Here is a 15,999-nt window from a genome sequence, read left to right as displayed (position 1 = left end):
CACCATGGGAATAGAACAAACCTCGCTATCTCTGGAACAGTCCTGAAATTTGGTAGGTATGTATGCAAATTAAAATTGGGGACCTCGAGGAATCACTGCCATCTTGGAAAATATGTACCATCCTGGAAAAATTCGCGTTTTACTCAAAATCTGTTATGTAGGAAAATATGGTGTAAGATAACATTAAAGTTTCTAGAAGAAGGCTTCGTTTTAGGGCCATAATATTTTATTTCATTTTTGTGGGGAATTTAATAAGCTTCCGTTTCATCATACAGAATATTCACGTAAAACTCATATATCCTGAGAAAATAGAAAAAAAAAAGCGGCCAAGTGCGAGTCGGACTCGCCCATGAAGGGTTCCGTACCATTTATGACGTATTAAAAAAAACTACTTACTAGATCTGGTTCAAACCAATTTTCGGTGGAAGTTTGCATGGTAATGTATATCATATATTTTTTTTTAGATTTTTCATTCTGTTATTTTAGAAGTTACAGGGGGGGGGGGGGGGGACACACATTTTTTCACTTTGGAAGTGTCTCTCGCGCAAACTATTCAGTTTAGAAAAAAATGATATTAGAAACCTAAATATACCCCACACGTATGGGTTTGATGAAAAAAATTTTTTTTTTTTAATTTTTTTTATTAAAAAAAAACTACTTACTAGATTTCGTTCAAACCAATTTTCGGTGGAAGTTTGCATGGTAATGTATATCATATATTTTTTTTTAGATTTTTCATTCTGTTATTTTAGAAGTTACAGGGGGGGGGGGGGACACCATTTTTTCACTTTGGAAGTGTCTCTCGCGCAAACTATTCAGTTTAGAAAAAATGATATTAGAAACCTAAATATCATTTTTGAAGACCTATCCCTAGATACCCCACACGTATGGGTTTGATGAAAAAAATTTTTTTTTTTTAATTTTTATGACGTATTAAAAAAAAACTACTTACTAGATTTCGTTCAAACCAATTTTCGGTGGAAGTTTGCATGGGAATGTATATCATATATTTTTTTTAGATTTTTCATTCTGTTATTTTAGAAGTTACAGGGGGGGGGGGGACACACATTTTTTCACTTTGGAAGTGTCTCTCGCGCAAACTATTCAGTTTAGAAAAAAATGATTTTAGATACCTCAATATCATTTTTAAAGACCTATCCATAGATACCCCACACGTATGGGTTTGATGAAAAAAGTTTTTTTCAGTTTCAGTTATAAGTATGGGGAACCCCCAAAATTTATTGTTTTTTTTCTATTTTTGTGTAAACATCATAATGCGGTTCATAGAATACATCTACTTACCAAGTTTGAACAGTATAGCTTTTATAGTTTCGGAAAAAAGTGGCTGTGACAGAATCGGACAGACAGACGGACATGACGAATCTATAAGGGTTCCGTTTTTTGCCATTTGGCTACGGAACCCTAAAAACCAAAAAAGAAGACGTATTGTACTTACTTCTCATGATGGCGCCTGATCATCATGGTCCACGAAGCTCAAATTTTAAGGAACGTTAGAATTTTTAAGAAGAGTGAATGAAAGAAGAGCTATAATTCTGATCACTTTTGAAAAAAGACGCGCAAAATTAACTGGACATTTAATACACGATCACTTCTATAAAACTATCCTGGAGGGGCGGATAAGACACAAGCGAGGTAAAGGACAACCCAGACGAAGTTACTTAGACCAAGCGAAAGAAAAAGTAGGGGTCGTGTCAAAAAGTCAAAGAGCTGGCATAAAAGGCTGGCAGGAAAGGCGTAAGATACTCCACCGACAAGACAAGAACTTTTACTTAAGAGGCAATAGGAGTGGTTCTCCATACAAACCTACTCGACTGTTTCCTCACTGGTTTTTAAAGCTGGAGCAATATTTTTTTCAAACACAGATTACTATTATTAATATCTGTGTCGGACAGTTTTGCTTTTTTTTTGTTGTTGATATTTTTGTTTTTTAAGGCACTAGTGTACTTCAAATATTCACAAAAACGGCCTATTATAATATTTATAAAAAGAAGCATCAATTAGCCTAAAAAGCAAAACAGTCCGACGAGAAAATTTTGTTAGATTTGGTTAAGTTTTGGAGGAGGAAACAGTCGAGTACGAAACATAGTTTTAGGAACCGCTTCAGTTAGCGGGACGGATATATTCACCTAAAATATTTAAATTTTAGCTCCGGTATCCTCTTAAGTAACACAACACAAGCCTTAATAGAGTATGTGGGACTTAGTCAATTTGTGTAATAACAATAACGTCCTTATAATATTTGTTAATTTGTGTACTGGCAACTTTTTTTTGTAACACACTTTTTGTCCTCTCTTATTTGCATGTCTTTCAACTACTTTTCGAGATCTTTTCAATGAGCCTAAACTCTATGTGTTTTTGTTTTCCATCGAGGAGTTCCTTTGGAGACATTCCAATATATACTTGTTTGCATTTTGTTGCATTTTCATCGCAATTCTGGAAGTTTTTTTATACTACGTCGGTGGCAAACAAGCATACAGCCCGCCTGGTGGTAAGCAGTCTCCGTAGTCTATGTACGCCTGCAACTCCAGAGGTGTTATATGCACGTTGCCGACCTTAACACTCCGCACGCTCGTTGAGCTCTGGCAATCTTACTCACCGGCAGGAACACCACACCATGAGTACGGTCTAGTGTTATTTGGCTGCGGTTTTCTGTAAGGTGTTTGCCCAGTTGGGCTCTGCTCTAGATCTGGAAGTACTGCAAATTTCAACAGAGTCAGACATCCGAAAGTGGTTATAATTTAAGTTACGAGATTTGAAGCATACATACAGGCTGAATTTAAAGTCTTGCTTAGTACGGTCACTTGTATATATGTATGAATATTCAAAAATCTGTAATGTATTTTGTTAAAATAAATCAATTTTATTGTTGTACTTGCATAATAGATATAGATAGCTTGGCTTGCAATTAGTTGTGTAAATAAATTTTGATACTTACAAGTAAGCATTGTGAATTAATAAAGTAACTCAGTACTTACCTACTAAAATAAGTTTGTATAATGTATAAGTAGGTATGGCATAACATTGTTATTTTTATTTTAAATAAAGAGCATTATTCGCAAACAAACTGTCCTCAGTTTGGCGAAAAAATATGTATATTTACCTTCCACTTCAGAACTATCACCGACTAGTGGCATATTAATCAAATTATTTAATTCAATCTTTTTGTATTTGCTAGCTCGAAGCTTAATTTTTTTATTGACAATGACAAATTTCATAAGATACAACATTAAGTTGTTTACATTGCAGTCACGATTAGTACCCACCATGCTAATAAATGGGGATACTTTTTTTGAAATTGATAATTAATTTCAAATTTAAGCTAAAACTATCTGACAGAAGAAATGACAAACTAAGGAAGATTACCAAAGTAGAGGATGCAAAGAAAAAAGCTCGACGGCTTAAGTGCCAATGGGCAAGTCACATATGCAGGATGGACGATAATAGGTGGGCCAAACGGCTGACAGAATGGTTTCCGTATGATGGTAATAGGAAGCATGGACACCCGAGGAAAAGATGGCGGGATATATTTAATGAAATAGTTGGCGACACCTGGATGCAAAAGGCCCGCGATAGAGAAGTGTGGAAACGCATGGGGGAGGCCTACGCCACGGAGGCGACCACTATTATAAATAATTGTAATAGTATAATATATCATATAAGTAATTACAACTGTTTAAGGATAAAGTCACTAAATATTAAATTGTAAGTTAAGTTATTGAAAGGTAGTAGAAATAAAGGCTATCTTTATTTTATTTCATTAAGGAGCTAATTTTATTAACTGTCGTATGAATTAGCGCTCCGTGTTCATTAACGAAGGTTTATTGGGAAATGGCATCTTGCTTTGTGTGGTAGGGCACAGCACAGCGGATGTCATTCCAGATCCGGAGCGGAGCCCAACTGGGGAAGTACCTCCACCTTACAGAAAACCTCAGCCAAATAACACTAGACGCTACTCATAGTGTTGTGTTCCTGCTGGTGAGTAAGGTTGCCAGAGCTCAACGAGGGGGGGGGGGAGTCGTGCAGGCGTACATGGGCTACGGAGACTACTTACCATCAGGCGGGCCGTATGCTTGTTTGCCAGCGTCGTAGTATTTAAAAAAAATGTGGTTACTGTTAACGACTTAATAATCATCCTGTGTATAGGTATATATACAATTATACATATATCGTGAAGCTAATTGAAAGTGTTTAAAAACACAACCCACGTTTTCGCTACACAAAATAAAGTTTGGATTCAATCTAAGTTCGCGAAATCTTAGAAATGTTAAAAAGCAAACTTTTGCATATCTTTCAAAATGTTTTCAAGTTTATTAACTGTTAATATACCAACACTTTGGAGTTTCTCAACTTTTGAAATTAGAAAAAAAATTAACATTTTCACCTCAATTTTAAAAAGTAAAGTTTGAAAGTATTGAGATATTCACGTGCTAACCTTCCTTAGGTGTTATTCTTATTGCTCGCAAAAGTTTGTCGTAGTCAATAATAATGTAAAGTTTTACATAATTTTTACAACAAGTAGTACGCAGGCCGTATATTCAAGTATAGATTATCAGCCCACCAAACCCAACCTAAACTATTTTTTTCAAGATTTTTGAATCTGCGGGGGCCAGTAGGTTTAAAGGTTTACCTTTTTTTTCAAAATTTGCAAACCAAATAGCTGTAAAGCTAGAATATATTATGCTGAAGCGATCGACACCAAAATCAAAGTGATTTATATAAGATTTAGTTACTGGAAACTATTTCCTCCCGAAATGGAATTCCATACAAAAAGTACCCTTATTTCGTTAGGATCGCAATACTATTCTTCCGTCTTGCGGCCCGATTCGAAAAATGATTAAGACACGTTTAAGATCTTGGAAAGATCGATAGCTAAACGACATGTCAAAATTGACGTTTATTTCGATTCCGCTGTAATCCCAATAAGATCTATATACGATATTTCTAACATCAAAGTGACATTGGTTGCCTGAATCGAGCTGCTTCTGTCAATATACGACATACTACAAACGATATCTAACTGAGAAATTATCTAAATCAGAACTTATCGTTATCGTATTTCATTCTTCGAATCGGGCCGTTAAAGGGAGAACACAAAATTGAGCGATCGAAATCAAAATAAGATAAAAGCGTGTATTGTAAAATCTGAATCCATTTCATATTTCAATGGCTTTTCTACATAGTCTACTTGCTCCGTTCCCACAGTATAATTGTATGGCCTTTGCCGAGTTGGGAAAACATGGGAACTTGTTTAGAATTGACCTTTGGCAAATAAGGTATGTAGGGTAAAGGCACGCAAGATCGTTTAATTTGCCCACTAATTGACCAATAAGAATCATTATCGTTTTTCCTGTTCAAGAATTTAATAAAGTTTATGTTTTATAAAAAATAAAACTTAATAATAATTTGCTTTCCGATTTTAATTTCCATTTTGGAATTCCATTAAATATAATGAAAGAGCCTTTTTGCTAGTAATCGGCCCCCCTGTATACCAATAGACAGCCTTTAAGTGCCCAGTGTCCAGCCATCCCATTTTAACGGCTGGCTAGTGGGTTCTGAGTTCCGTGATCTAAGTGTCCAGTGGTCAGCCACAGGTGACTACTGGGTATTTGATGTATTTCAATCACATAAAGTCATAAATATGTAAATATCTAAAGGTGCCTGATATAACGACTTACGATCCATTTCGATAATTAAAAAAATCTTGAATCCTATGGTTAGCCTTCCTCAGCTGACTTCTGGGTTAACGACCGTTTTTAAATTACTGTATGAAAGTTTAAAACTACTGTCTCAAGCCAGGGGAGGCCGACTAATAGATTTTTTACAAAAAAAATGTTCCCAATAGTAGATTTATATTTATTTTTTACTTTTTTTAGATAGATTAAGTATTAATTATGTTAAGCATTCTTTTAACAACAAAACAGAATTCGGCTGCTAACACCTTATAAAAATCCGTGCGACAAATGCGCCAATAAAAATTGCGCATATCACAGCATCACAACACAGCACTTTTTTGAAGAAGTCTTGTGGTTCATGCTAGAGAATTATTTTACAAATTAGGCTATTTCCAATTAATAGGTTATCAATCTATAATATCACCTACTTTTAACATGAAACTTAGAAAAATTTTGCTATTTACAAGTATTACAACCGAAAATAAGCAAGAATGGCTGACTACTGGTGCATGGATGAGCACTGGTGCCTTTACCCTAGGTTACTGTAGCCAAGGTAAATTATTTCATAATGAAATCAAGTTTACGTAAATACGTCTAACTTAGGTAATAAATATTTACAACCTAATTGTAACTTCGTGACCGGTAATATTATATTATTGTAACAGTTATTGAAAGACGTTTGAATTTGGAATTTGTTGCGCGAGGATACGATAAACGCATCGTAGGTACTAGCCTCTTTAGGCCCAAGGGCCTGCCTATAGTACTTATTCAGTTCGATGAATGAATGAAATTCAGCAATGCAACTGTTCCAATTGAGTATGACTTAAAATACTCAATTGGAACAGTTGCATTGCTTGATTCAATTTTCAAACAAAACAAAACTCTATTTCCAGTATTATAGGTGCAACTTTCAGTGACAAATTTTTGATTTTTCTTTTACTCATGTGGCTGGGCTTTAGGAGTTTAAAATAACTATAGAGGCCTGACTAGAGCTTAAAACTGATGCCACGGGAATTGTACCGCGAGCGATTCAATTATACGGCGCGCAAATAGGTTTTAGAAATGCATCTACAATATAACACATGTATCGTACAACGTTTTACAGTACATCCCTTTGAAGTTTCGACATAGTTACGTAATGTAAATAAATATATATTATAGGACTTTATTACACAAATTGACTAAGCTCCACAGTAAGCTCAAGAAGTCTTGTTTGGTACTCAGGCAACGATATTTATATAATATAATTATAAAAACTAAAATACATAGAAAACATCCATAACTCAGGAACAAATATCCGTGCTCATCTCACATAAATAAATGCCCTTACCGAGATTTCAACCCAGAACCATCGGCTTCATAGGCAGGTTCACTACCCACTAGGCCAGACCGGTCACCTATAATAATAATATAATTAAGTTTAGTTAGGTAGGGAAGTTTAATTAGATTTGTTATAAATACTGTAAACTTACTTAGTTCAAATTGTAATATTCAATTCGATAAGTAGATTTTTTATTTAGACCCTTTTACTTTTTTTACTTAACAAGTATTTACTCAAGCAAAGAGTCTGATTAAAAGCAAATAAAAACCTTTTTCTTAACATGTTCCCAAGCTAGCCGGCTGGAAAGTTCTCCAAGTGAATTAAGAAAATTGGTAATATACGACATAGTTCCAGCAGACTACATTTTATTGCAGTCAACGGAGAGCAGTTTTCAAGGCGCTTTCTTGTGGTGAACACACAACATAAATAATAGGGATCATTTCTAAAAATAATCATATTTATCTTTTTCTACTCGTCGACTGTAATGGTTAAATTAAGATTTAGTATACCAAACTATAATTGTGAACGTACTCTTGTATATGCTCCCACTCAACTATAAGATTCCTGTCTATACGCTGTAGTCAACTATAAAAAAATTGCGCTCCCATAGAAAATACTAAAAGGGCGCGGGGCGCGGGGCGGTAGTTGCACGTTTATGTCTACATTTTTGTCTTCTGAGATACTTACCAATTTAAATTAATTACTTAGGTTCTATATTAAAACAAGTGTTGTTTTAGATGACGCGTAGAATTAAATACATTGTAGAAGAGGACGGAAAACCGCTCAAAGATGGACGAGTGAGTTTGACAATGTTCATATTATTCCTTTCGCAAACGCTCGGACTTTATAGCTGGAGCGGAGCTATGGTGTGGGTTCATATTTGTTTTTGAAATAAGTGCAAATGCCATAAAAAATAGGTCTCATGGAAACTGAACTATATTTTCGAGGCAGACTCCAAACAAAACCTTTAAAAATTAAAAGCTCTATGGAAGCAATAGAAAAATCACGAAAATATATCTAATTTTCATTTATTATCGTTACCATAACAGTATAATATTAGTACCTATAAAATAGCTATTTAGTCGAGGGGGACCTGGCGAGCAAAATTATTTTAGAGTAATTATTAATAATTATAAAGATGCCATTGCCATGGCGCGTTCAGTCGCACTATACGCGCGGCGCGCCATCTTTTGTTACCTTCTAATTTCTTGACTTTACTCTTAAGCTTTTTTGCTACCGACGTATTAAAAATAATCCTACGTATATGGATAATTTCTTTGTCACGAAACCCACCCTCTGCTATAGCGCCAAGCTTAAGCAATTTTAATATCTTGGACCGGTGGAATGATTAATGGTCTACACGACCTCTATCTTCCAGATCTGACGAGAAAACCAAACGGGTTTCATCTACCTCGTAAGATCTGCTGTCGTCTGAACAGGTTGAGAACAGGACATGGCGGCTGTTCTCATTTATTTCTCACAGAAGTGGGGTTGGAAGGAGTCTCCCCTCTACGAGTGCGAAGAAGAAGAACAAACCATTGATCACATATTTCGGCGCTGCGTTCTTCACTTCTATCCCGGCCCAGCTGAGGATCTAGATGCCTTGACACCCGACGTAGTTACCTGGCTTAGCAACCTCAAAGTTGTTCTCTGACTACCTAACCATGCATGCCACATGATTAAATAAATAATGTCTTTGTTGATCAGTATATTCTCCGCTTAGCTGCTTTCAATGTGTTCATAGCGCTTTGTACCCATTTTTCATGGAAAAATATATTCTTGGAAAGTCAACTGAAACTACGCAGTTTGGAACTAATTTATATTTTGTCCTATTTTGCCGAAGGCTTAAGTAGCTGTCGTATTGAACGAAATGATGGACGGTGGTGTATTCCGCTTTTAATTAACTTTGTTGAAGTATTGTTTAGTATTTATAGATCGTGTCATTCACGAAGACGCGTGCCTTAACTCGTAAAGTCATGTTATTAAAGGTTAGATTTGACAAATCTGCGCGTCATCGTGAATGACACGAATTATACTCACGATACTAGACTTAGAGTCTGATTAAGCTCTCCTGCATTTGTTCTTGTACACATAAGGTACCTGACCCATGTTAGGCCCAGTGCCTAAACAAACCCCACTTTTAAAAAATATTTTTTCTTATTTACAAAAACGGTTGCTGTACAGATTAAACATCGTTTTCTGAGCCAAAACTACGATACATCGATCATTATATATATTTTTTTAATACATAGTTTTATTTAAGCCTTACATGGGTACGGTTTGGTACAGTCAAGTGTAAAAATATGGGTGTACACATCTTACTCAAAATATGTCCCATAGCATCTTATTCCAGTGTAATAAGAGCGTAATACCATATTTATGAGACGATTCTCTCGATACATATTTTTGCAGCTGACTGTACTTTACTCCATTTACATCGACGGTAGAGCAGAAGGAGTGAAGTTCTTCTTTTCTGACTGTGTCTCTCAGACATGTCTCTCTCTACTCTGTATACAACTCTGTATACTTGCTAAAGTACTTGAAAAACTAGTTTATACTCAAGTATATGCGGCAATTAAGAATTATTTTAGTCCTTTCCAACATGGTTTCCTGCGATGTAAGTCTACCGTTTCAAATTTGATACTCCTTAATGATTATGTAACTAAAGTCATGTCTGAAGGTAGTCAAGTAGATGTAGTTTACACAGACTATAGTAAAGCGTTCGATAAAATTGACCATAAATTGCTAATCCTCAAGTTAAGTAATATGGGTATTCACGGTGATCTGTTGCGCTGGTTCACGTCTTATATTGACAATAGGTCGCAAGCTGTTGTCATTAACAACTATGTGTCTGGCTGGGTAACTGTTCCCAGTGGCGTTCCTCAAGGATCGTTGCTGGGGCCTTTGCTTTTCAATATATTTGTCAATGACATCAGTGATTGTTTCCACACTTCCAAATTGCTATCGCTGACGACATGAAAATTTTTACCAAAATTAATTCATTGGATGACTCTGCTCTTTTACAAGATGACCTTACACGTCTTGTTGCATATTGCCAGACCAATAAATTAGATCTAAATGTATCTAAATGCTTTACTTTAACCTTCACTAGACAACAAAGTTCAATTCCAACTTCGTACAAGCTAAATGATCATGTGCTTAAATCTGTGTCATGTATGAAGGACCTGGGAGTCACCCATGATTCAAAGCTTTTATTTGATACTCATATAGATAATATAGTAACTGGTGCTACCAAGACTTTGGGATTCATAATGCGTAGTTCTTTACATTTTACCCAAATTAAAACTCTAAAAGTTCTTTATTGTACATATGTCAGAAGTAAACTTGAATATGCGTCTCAAATTTGGAACCCCAGTTATAATATTTACATTAACAGAATAGAACGTATACAGAAAAAGTTTGTAAAATACCTCTGCTTTAAAATGAAAACTCCTTATAATTCATCCAATTATGAGAATATTTGTAAAAAACATCACCTTATCCCACTACATAAACGTCGACAGATTGCAGATATTACTTATATACTTAATATTTTAAATGGTAACATTGATTGTCCTGAATTGCTCGCTAAGCTCTCCTTCAATACTCCATCTAGGTCTAAAAGATACTTCCCTCCCCTCTCAATTCCTTTTTCATCACGTAATTACAGAAAGAATAGCTTTCTACTACGAGCTGGTAAAAGTCTAAATGAACTAACGAAGGAGCGGGATATAGACGTTTTTAATAGCAACATCACAACTATAAGACGGATTCTAACAGACAAATTACTTGAGTGAGCGAGTCGTATGTGTTGGCATATTATTGTATCGATTAACGTATTAAGATTACTAATAAGTTTTGGTTTCTTTGTTCAGTATATAATATAATAAGTATTAATATTTAAAAATATTAGTGGTAACACGTTGTAAAAAAAAAAAAATCTAGTGCTAACCACCAATTATCTGTTAACCTGTTGCTACCGGTGGGAACCTATAATTGGCTCTTTGTTATCTATATATATAACTATTGTACAATCTATAGCTGTTGGTTCTCCGAACAATAAATAATAATAAAATAATAATAATAAATAATGTCTCTACCGTCGAGTTCTTGGCCTATGACGCTCTTATCTATATTAAATACAGTACTTGGGCGACCGAGCTTTGCTCGGTTATAACTATTTATTGTAATATGGTGGTGTATAGGTGATAATATTAACTACATTTTTTTACTAAAAACAATAAAAATTAAAAAAAAAACATATAAACTTGAACATATATTTAAAAAAAAGTTAGTTATCGGGCGAGATTCGAACCCGTAACACTGGATTCTAGCCGTCCGCGTCTTAACCCGCTGGACCAGACAGACAGTGGCCGGCAACACGAAATTAGCGACCATATTCTGCGTCGAAAGAAAAACGCATGAAAACTCGAAAACACGCGTTTTCCCAAACATAAGACTAATCTAGATCGATTGTATACCCCCAAAAACCCCCATATACCAAATTTCAGCGAAATCGTTAGAGCCGTTTCCGAGATCACAGAAATATATATATATATATATATATACAAGAATTGCTCGTTTAAAGGTATAAGATTTTCACCACACCAACTGGTAAAGGCCCTCTTGATTGTTGAGAATGTTGCATTTTATCCACATGTGGGGCAAAGTAATCAGCTGGGCTAGCTGGTAGAATTGACTTTTAAATGATGATTTTAATTTTTGTTTTGGTTTGATTTTTTTGGTATTTCATAGTTAGTATTTTCCTCGCGTTGCTGTGGTGAAACATTTTGTGTTTCACTCGGAGGTAGTTTGTTTAACCCTCGTGCCTTGAAAACCTAGCAACGCTCAAGATTCCACTTCACGAACCACTCGGTACGCTCGTCGTTCAATTTTGGAATTTTTCGCTTGCTCGGGCATCAATTACAAGCTATTTTCCCAATTCGTTCACATCGCACCACATCATTTTTGGATCACACTAGGAATGTATATTGAAATCGAGGAAGAAAAATTATGGTTCCCAAACCCGAAGATACAATTCCCATATAGTTCAAAACACTTGCAAATTTTCAAGTTTTTTTTTAACGCTACTTTTCCCACAGAATGTTTGGCCAAACTATGATCAGAGAAGGATTCACCCTTTGTCTTAATCACCAAATCCCATTTCATATTATTCTTACATAATAACGATACACTCAAAAACAAAGAACAGGGTTACTTTACCCTCTATTTACACAGAAATATCCACAGACCGACCCATTTTGTTTGCCCTTGAGTCCAGTTTATTTCGTAGGCGTTCGTTTCGATCGTATCTCGGTGACCTTTTGCTTCCCCAAAGCACCAAAGGTCTTATGAGATGACGCATAAGTACGACTACAATAGATACTGGCTGAATTTGAGATCCCGAATGTCGAAAATGTATTAACATACTCATATTGAAGAAGGTTTCCCATGGGCCCGATATAAAAATCGTGAAAAAAATTACCCTCTACTAGGTACTTACGTTTAGAAATAGAAATACATTTAGTGTAAAAACCTTTTATATGCAGCGCCACTTCAGTTACAAAAAGGCGGCCAAGTGCGAGTCGGACTCGCCCATGAAGGGTTCCGTACCATTTATGACGTATTAAAAAAAAACTACTTACTAGATCTCGTTCAAATCAATTTTCGGTGGAAATTTGCATGGTAATGTATATCATATATTTTTTTAGTTTTATCATTCTGTTATTTTAGAAGTTACAGGGGGGGGGGGGGACACATTTTACCACTTTGGAAGTGTCTCTCTCGCAAACTATTCAGTTTAGAAAGAAATGATATTAGAAACCTCAATATAAATTTGCGGAAATATGCGACATAAACGGCTGTATCTTTTGATTGCGTAGGCTTTGAAGTTTGATTTTTTCACAGCTCTAGGGGCAGTAGACCTGAGTATTTTATATAAATTCCAGCTTGATACCTCCACGCGTTCCTGAGAAAAAGGGTCTTGACCGACAGACGGACGGACGGACAACAAAGTGATCCTATAAGGGTCCGTTTTTTCTTTTCGAGGTACGGAACCCTAAAAAGAACTTACTCACTAAACACTTAAAACTAAAAATAGACAAAACAAAAGGAGTAACTCTAAAATAAATATTGGCGCTGCTATAGTGGCTAGAAAGGTACACCACTCAGCATATGCTTTGGTAATAAATACCACAGCGCTGGTCTTCTGTGGAGCCCCGGCCCCGGCCTCGTCGTCGTTTACGCTTATTTACGTTTCGTCTACGTCGGACCCATTATATTTTTCCCAATATTTTATTTTTCGCAAATTTGTAACCAGCCGATGCGATGGGGAAATTTGTTTTGTATGACCATCGTTACACATTTTTAACATTCAGGACCATGACCTCAAAATCACCCAGTACCCACACTTTTAGGCTGGCCTCACACGTCCGGAATGTCTCTCTGAATTCTTAATCTGAATTCAGATTCTTAATTCAGAAAGCTTTGCCTCACACATATCTTAAACATTCAGATTGATCAGTTGTCTTCAGAACGTCTGTCTCATTCATAATCTGATTCCAGGGGGCTGATTTTTTAATTACGAGCACTCGAATTCATCACTCGAAAATCTGTGGAAAACGGCGAATATTTTAGAAATACGAGCAATAGAAATTGGGAATCTAGTGGTATTGACCACTCGTTTTCAATTTTTTTTTTTTTTAAGAGCCCATACTGTCCCACTGCTGGGCAAAGGCCTCCCTCTTATTCTTCCACGTGTCCCTATCCTCGGAAGTCTCCCACCAGTCTCTGTTTTCAAGTTTTCAATTATATAAGTAGAATTTAAATGCCTAGTAGTGGAGATAAATTGAAGGGAATTACACGAAATTGAGCACTCGAAATTCAAAATTCGGCCCCCAGAGTGTGAGTGCTCGTCTATACCTAAAGTATGGAAAGAGTTGCGTCCGAAAATAATAAACTGAATTTTCCTAGTCTGAATTCATAACGCACGTCAGTATCATTTTGACAGAACAATCTGAGAAATTCATAATCTGAAAAAATCTGAATGTGTGGGGAATAGTTAAGTTGTATGCAATTCCGTGAGTTCTGAATTAATAATATGAAATCAGATTATGAATTCAGATTTGGAGTCAGACTGTGTAAGGCCGGCCTTATCGTAAAAACATTTTTTAAGTGAAACATGATGAAGATAAATCGATAGTTTAGGTAATGAGTTGTAAATAAAAAAGGCAAAAATCGCAAATCCATGCCTACAACGAAGACGAAAGCACAGTCCACGCAATAAATACCTACTTACTACGATAATTTGGTGTTATTTATAATAATTCTTGGTAAAGAGCGGTGGGTGGTGAATCTTGTGTGGGTTGAGACTTGGTATAGCTTCCGATGAGAGTGTTGGTCGTGACATTGCAAAGGACTCGAATGGGAACTTACAAGGCTCAGAAGTTTTTTTAAGTCTCGTATACACGAACCTAGTTTTTCAAATTTAGACTTATAAGACTATTCACTATCAACACTAGTAAAGGCCTTTACTTTTACTTTATTTGTAGTCTATATTATTATTTTTAAGATTATCTATAGTTTCCTATTCAATTCTGTGAAATCTCGTTTAAAATAAATAAGTAACACATTAGTAAAATATACGTGTAAAGTAGTGTAAACTCGAATAAAGAAATAAATATATAGAAAATAGAATAAGGTTGTAAATTAAATGTTCAGTAAGCAGTAGCGTTAAGTAACCAACACCCCCCCCCCCCCCCCATAAATAGATATTGCAATTTTAAAAATTAACGAATTAGACTGACTTCATATTTTCGGCAAAAAAATGGAATCCTTGGAGCCGGATTTGAACCAGCAACCTATGGATGACAGTTGCAACATCTACACTCTACAGTCCACCGCTCTACCAACTGAGCTGTCGAAGGCTGGTTATCACCAACGAAATTACACCACTACTCTTAAGAACGTTGTTAAGTATCTAGTTGAGCAATATTGTAATTAATTGCAATGTTTTGGTTAAAAAGTGTAACAATATCAAAAAAAATAGTGGTAAATAGTATGTACGTGATAAAAAATTTGACCAGTGTAGTTATTTTTAGATTGCTATTATTATATTTTAATAATCGTTTTATCTATCCATACCCGAATTACGATATCAGTTAAAGTCATAAGGTGGGTCATTAGTGTAAACAGAATTGATACTTAAAATTCACTATAGATGTGCGATTGTGCGGCTAGCCGAGATAACTGATAATCTAAGAGTAACACTTACATTAGCCAAGTCTGCGAGAATAGACTAGATGGCAAGTTTTTATTTGTGTTATTGGTCGATCAGGTTTGTTTTGAGGATCAAAATGTCTATAATATGTGACCTGTTGCGTTGAAATGTCATTATTATTATTATTTGTCTGTCTTACCATATCTCGGGACCATGGGTTCCCGGACCTTTGGGAGGCATACGTGGGGCCGAAGCCAACAGCGCAGAGGCCCTTTAAGACAAATTAATCTACAAGCAAGGGATACACGTCGCGGATACCATCTCCGAGCGCACAATATGATACATCCGGAGATGGTCCCCGCCAGGTGCAAAGACTATTGCAGTGCAGCACTTTTGTGCTGCGATGGGATCTAAGGTCATAAGGCTATTGATTTGAAAGTTGGATGGACTGGATAATAGGCTATGGGAGGAGACTAGCGGACACCTGCCGTGACAATCAGTCTCGGAATTGTGTAAGACAGGCGGTGACTCGCCAACTCATTGAGTGGGCCCCACAACGGCCGCACGCACAGTGCGACAATAGGGCAACACTTTGGAGCGGCTGTGAGGTTGTCGAGAGGTGAGTCTGCGGAAGCCAGATCCCGGTAATCCGTTCAGCAGGCCGCCGGCGTTATGACATTTTACACTTCCAACCTGGAGCATAGGTCCCGCTCTTGCGACTCCACTCTGGCCGGCCGGTGAAGGCAAGCGCAGAGGCGAGGGCCTAA

At 36.2% G+C, this 15,999-nt stretch overlaps 1 non-coding gene across 1 annotated transcript; it reads right to left on the bottom strand.

Moving 5' to 3' along the window:
- Positions 1–14,845: 14,845 nt before the first annotated feature.
- Positions 14,846–14,939, bottom strand: Trnay-gua (transfer RNA tyrosine (anticodon GUA)). Its single transcript has 2 exons — positions 14,903–14,939; positions 14,846–14,881 (listed from the first exon to the last, which is right to left on the bottom strand). It is a non-coding gene; the product is annotated as a tRNA-Tyr (tRNA).
- Between the last annotated feature and the right edge of the window lie 1,060 nt (positions 14,940–15,999).

Source organism: Cydia pomonella, chromosome 23 (assembly GCF_033807575.1).
Source record: "Cydia pomonella isolate Wapato2018A chromosome 23, ilCydPomo1, whole genome shotgun sequence".
NCBI classification, from domain to species: Eukaryota; Metazoa; Arthropoda; class Insecta; order Lepidoptera; family Tortricidae; genus Cydia; species Cydia pomonella.
This window is presented reverse-complemented; position numbering and strand designations above follow the sequence as displayed.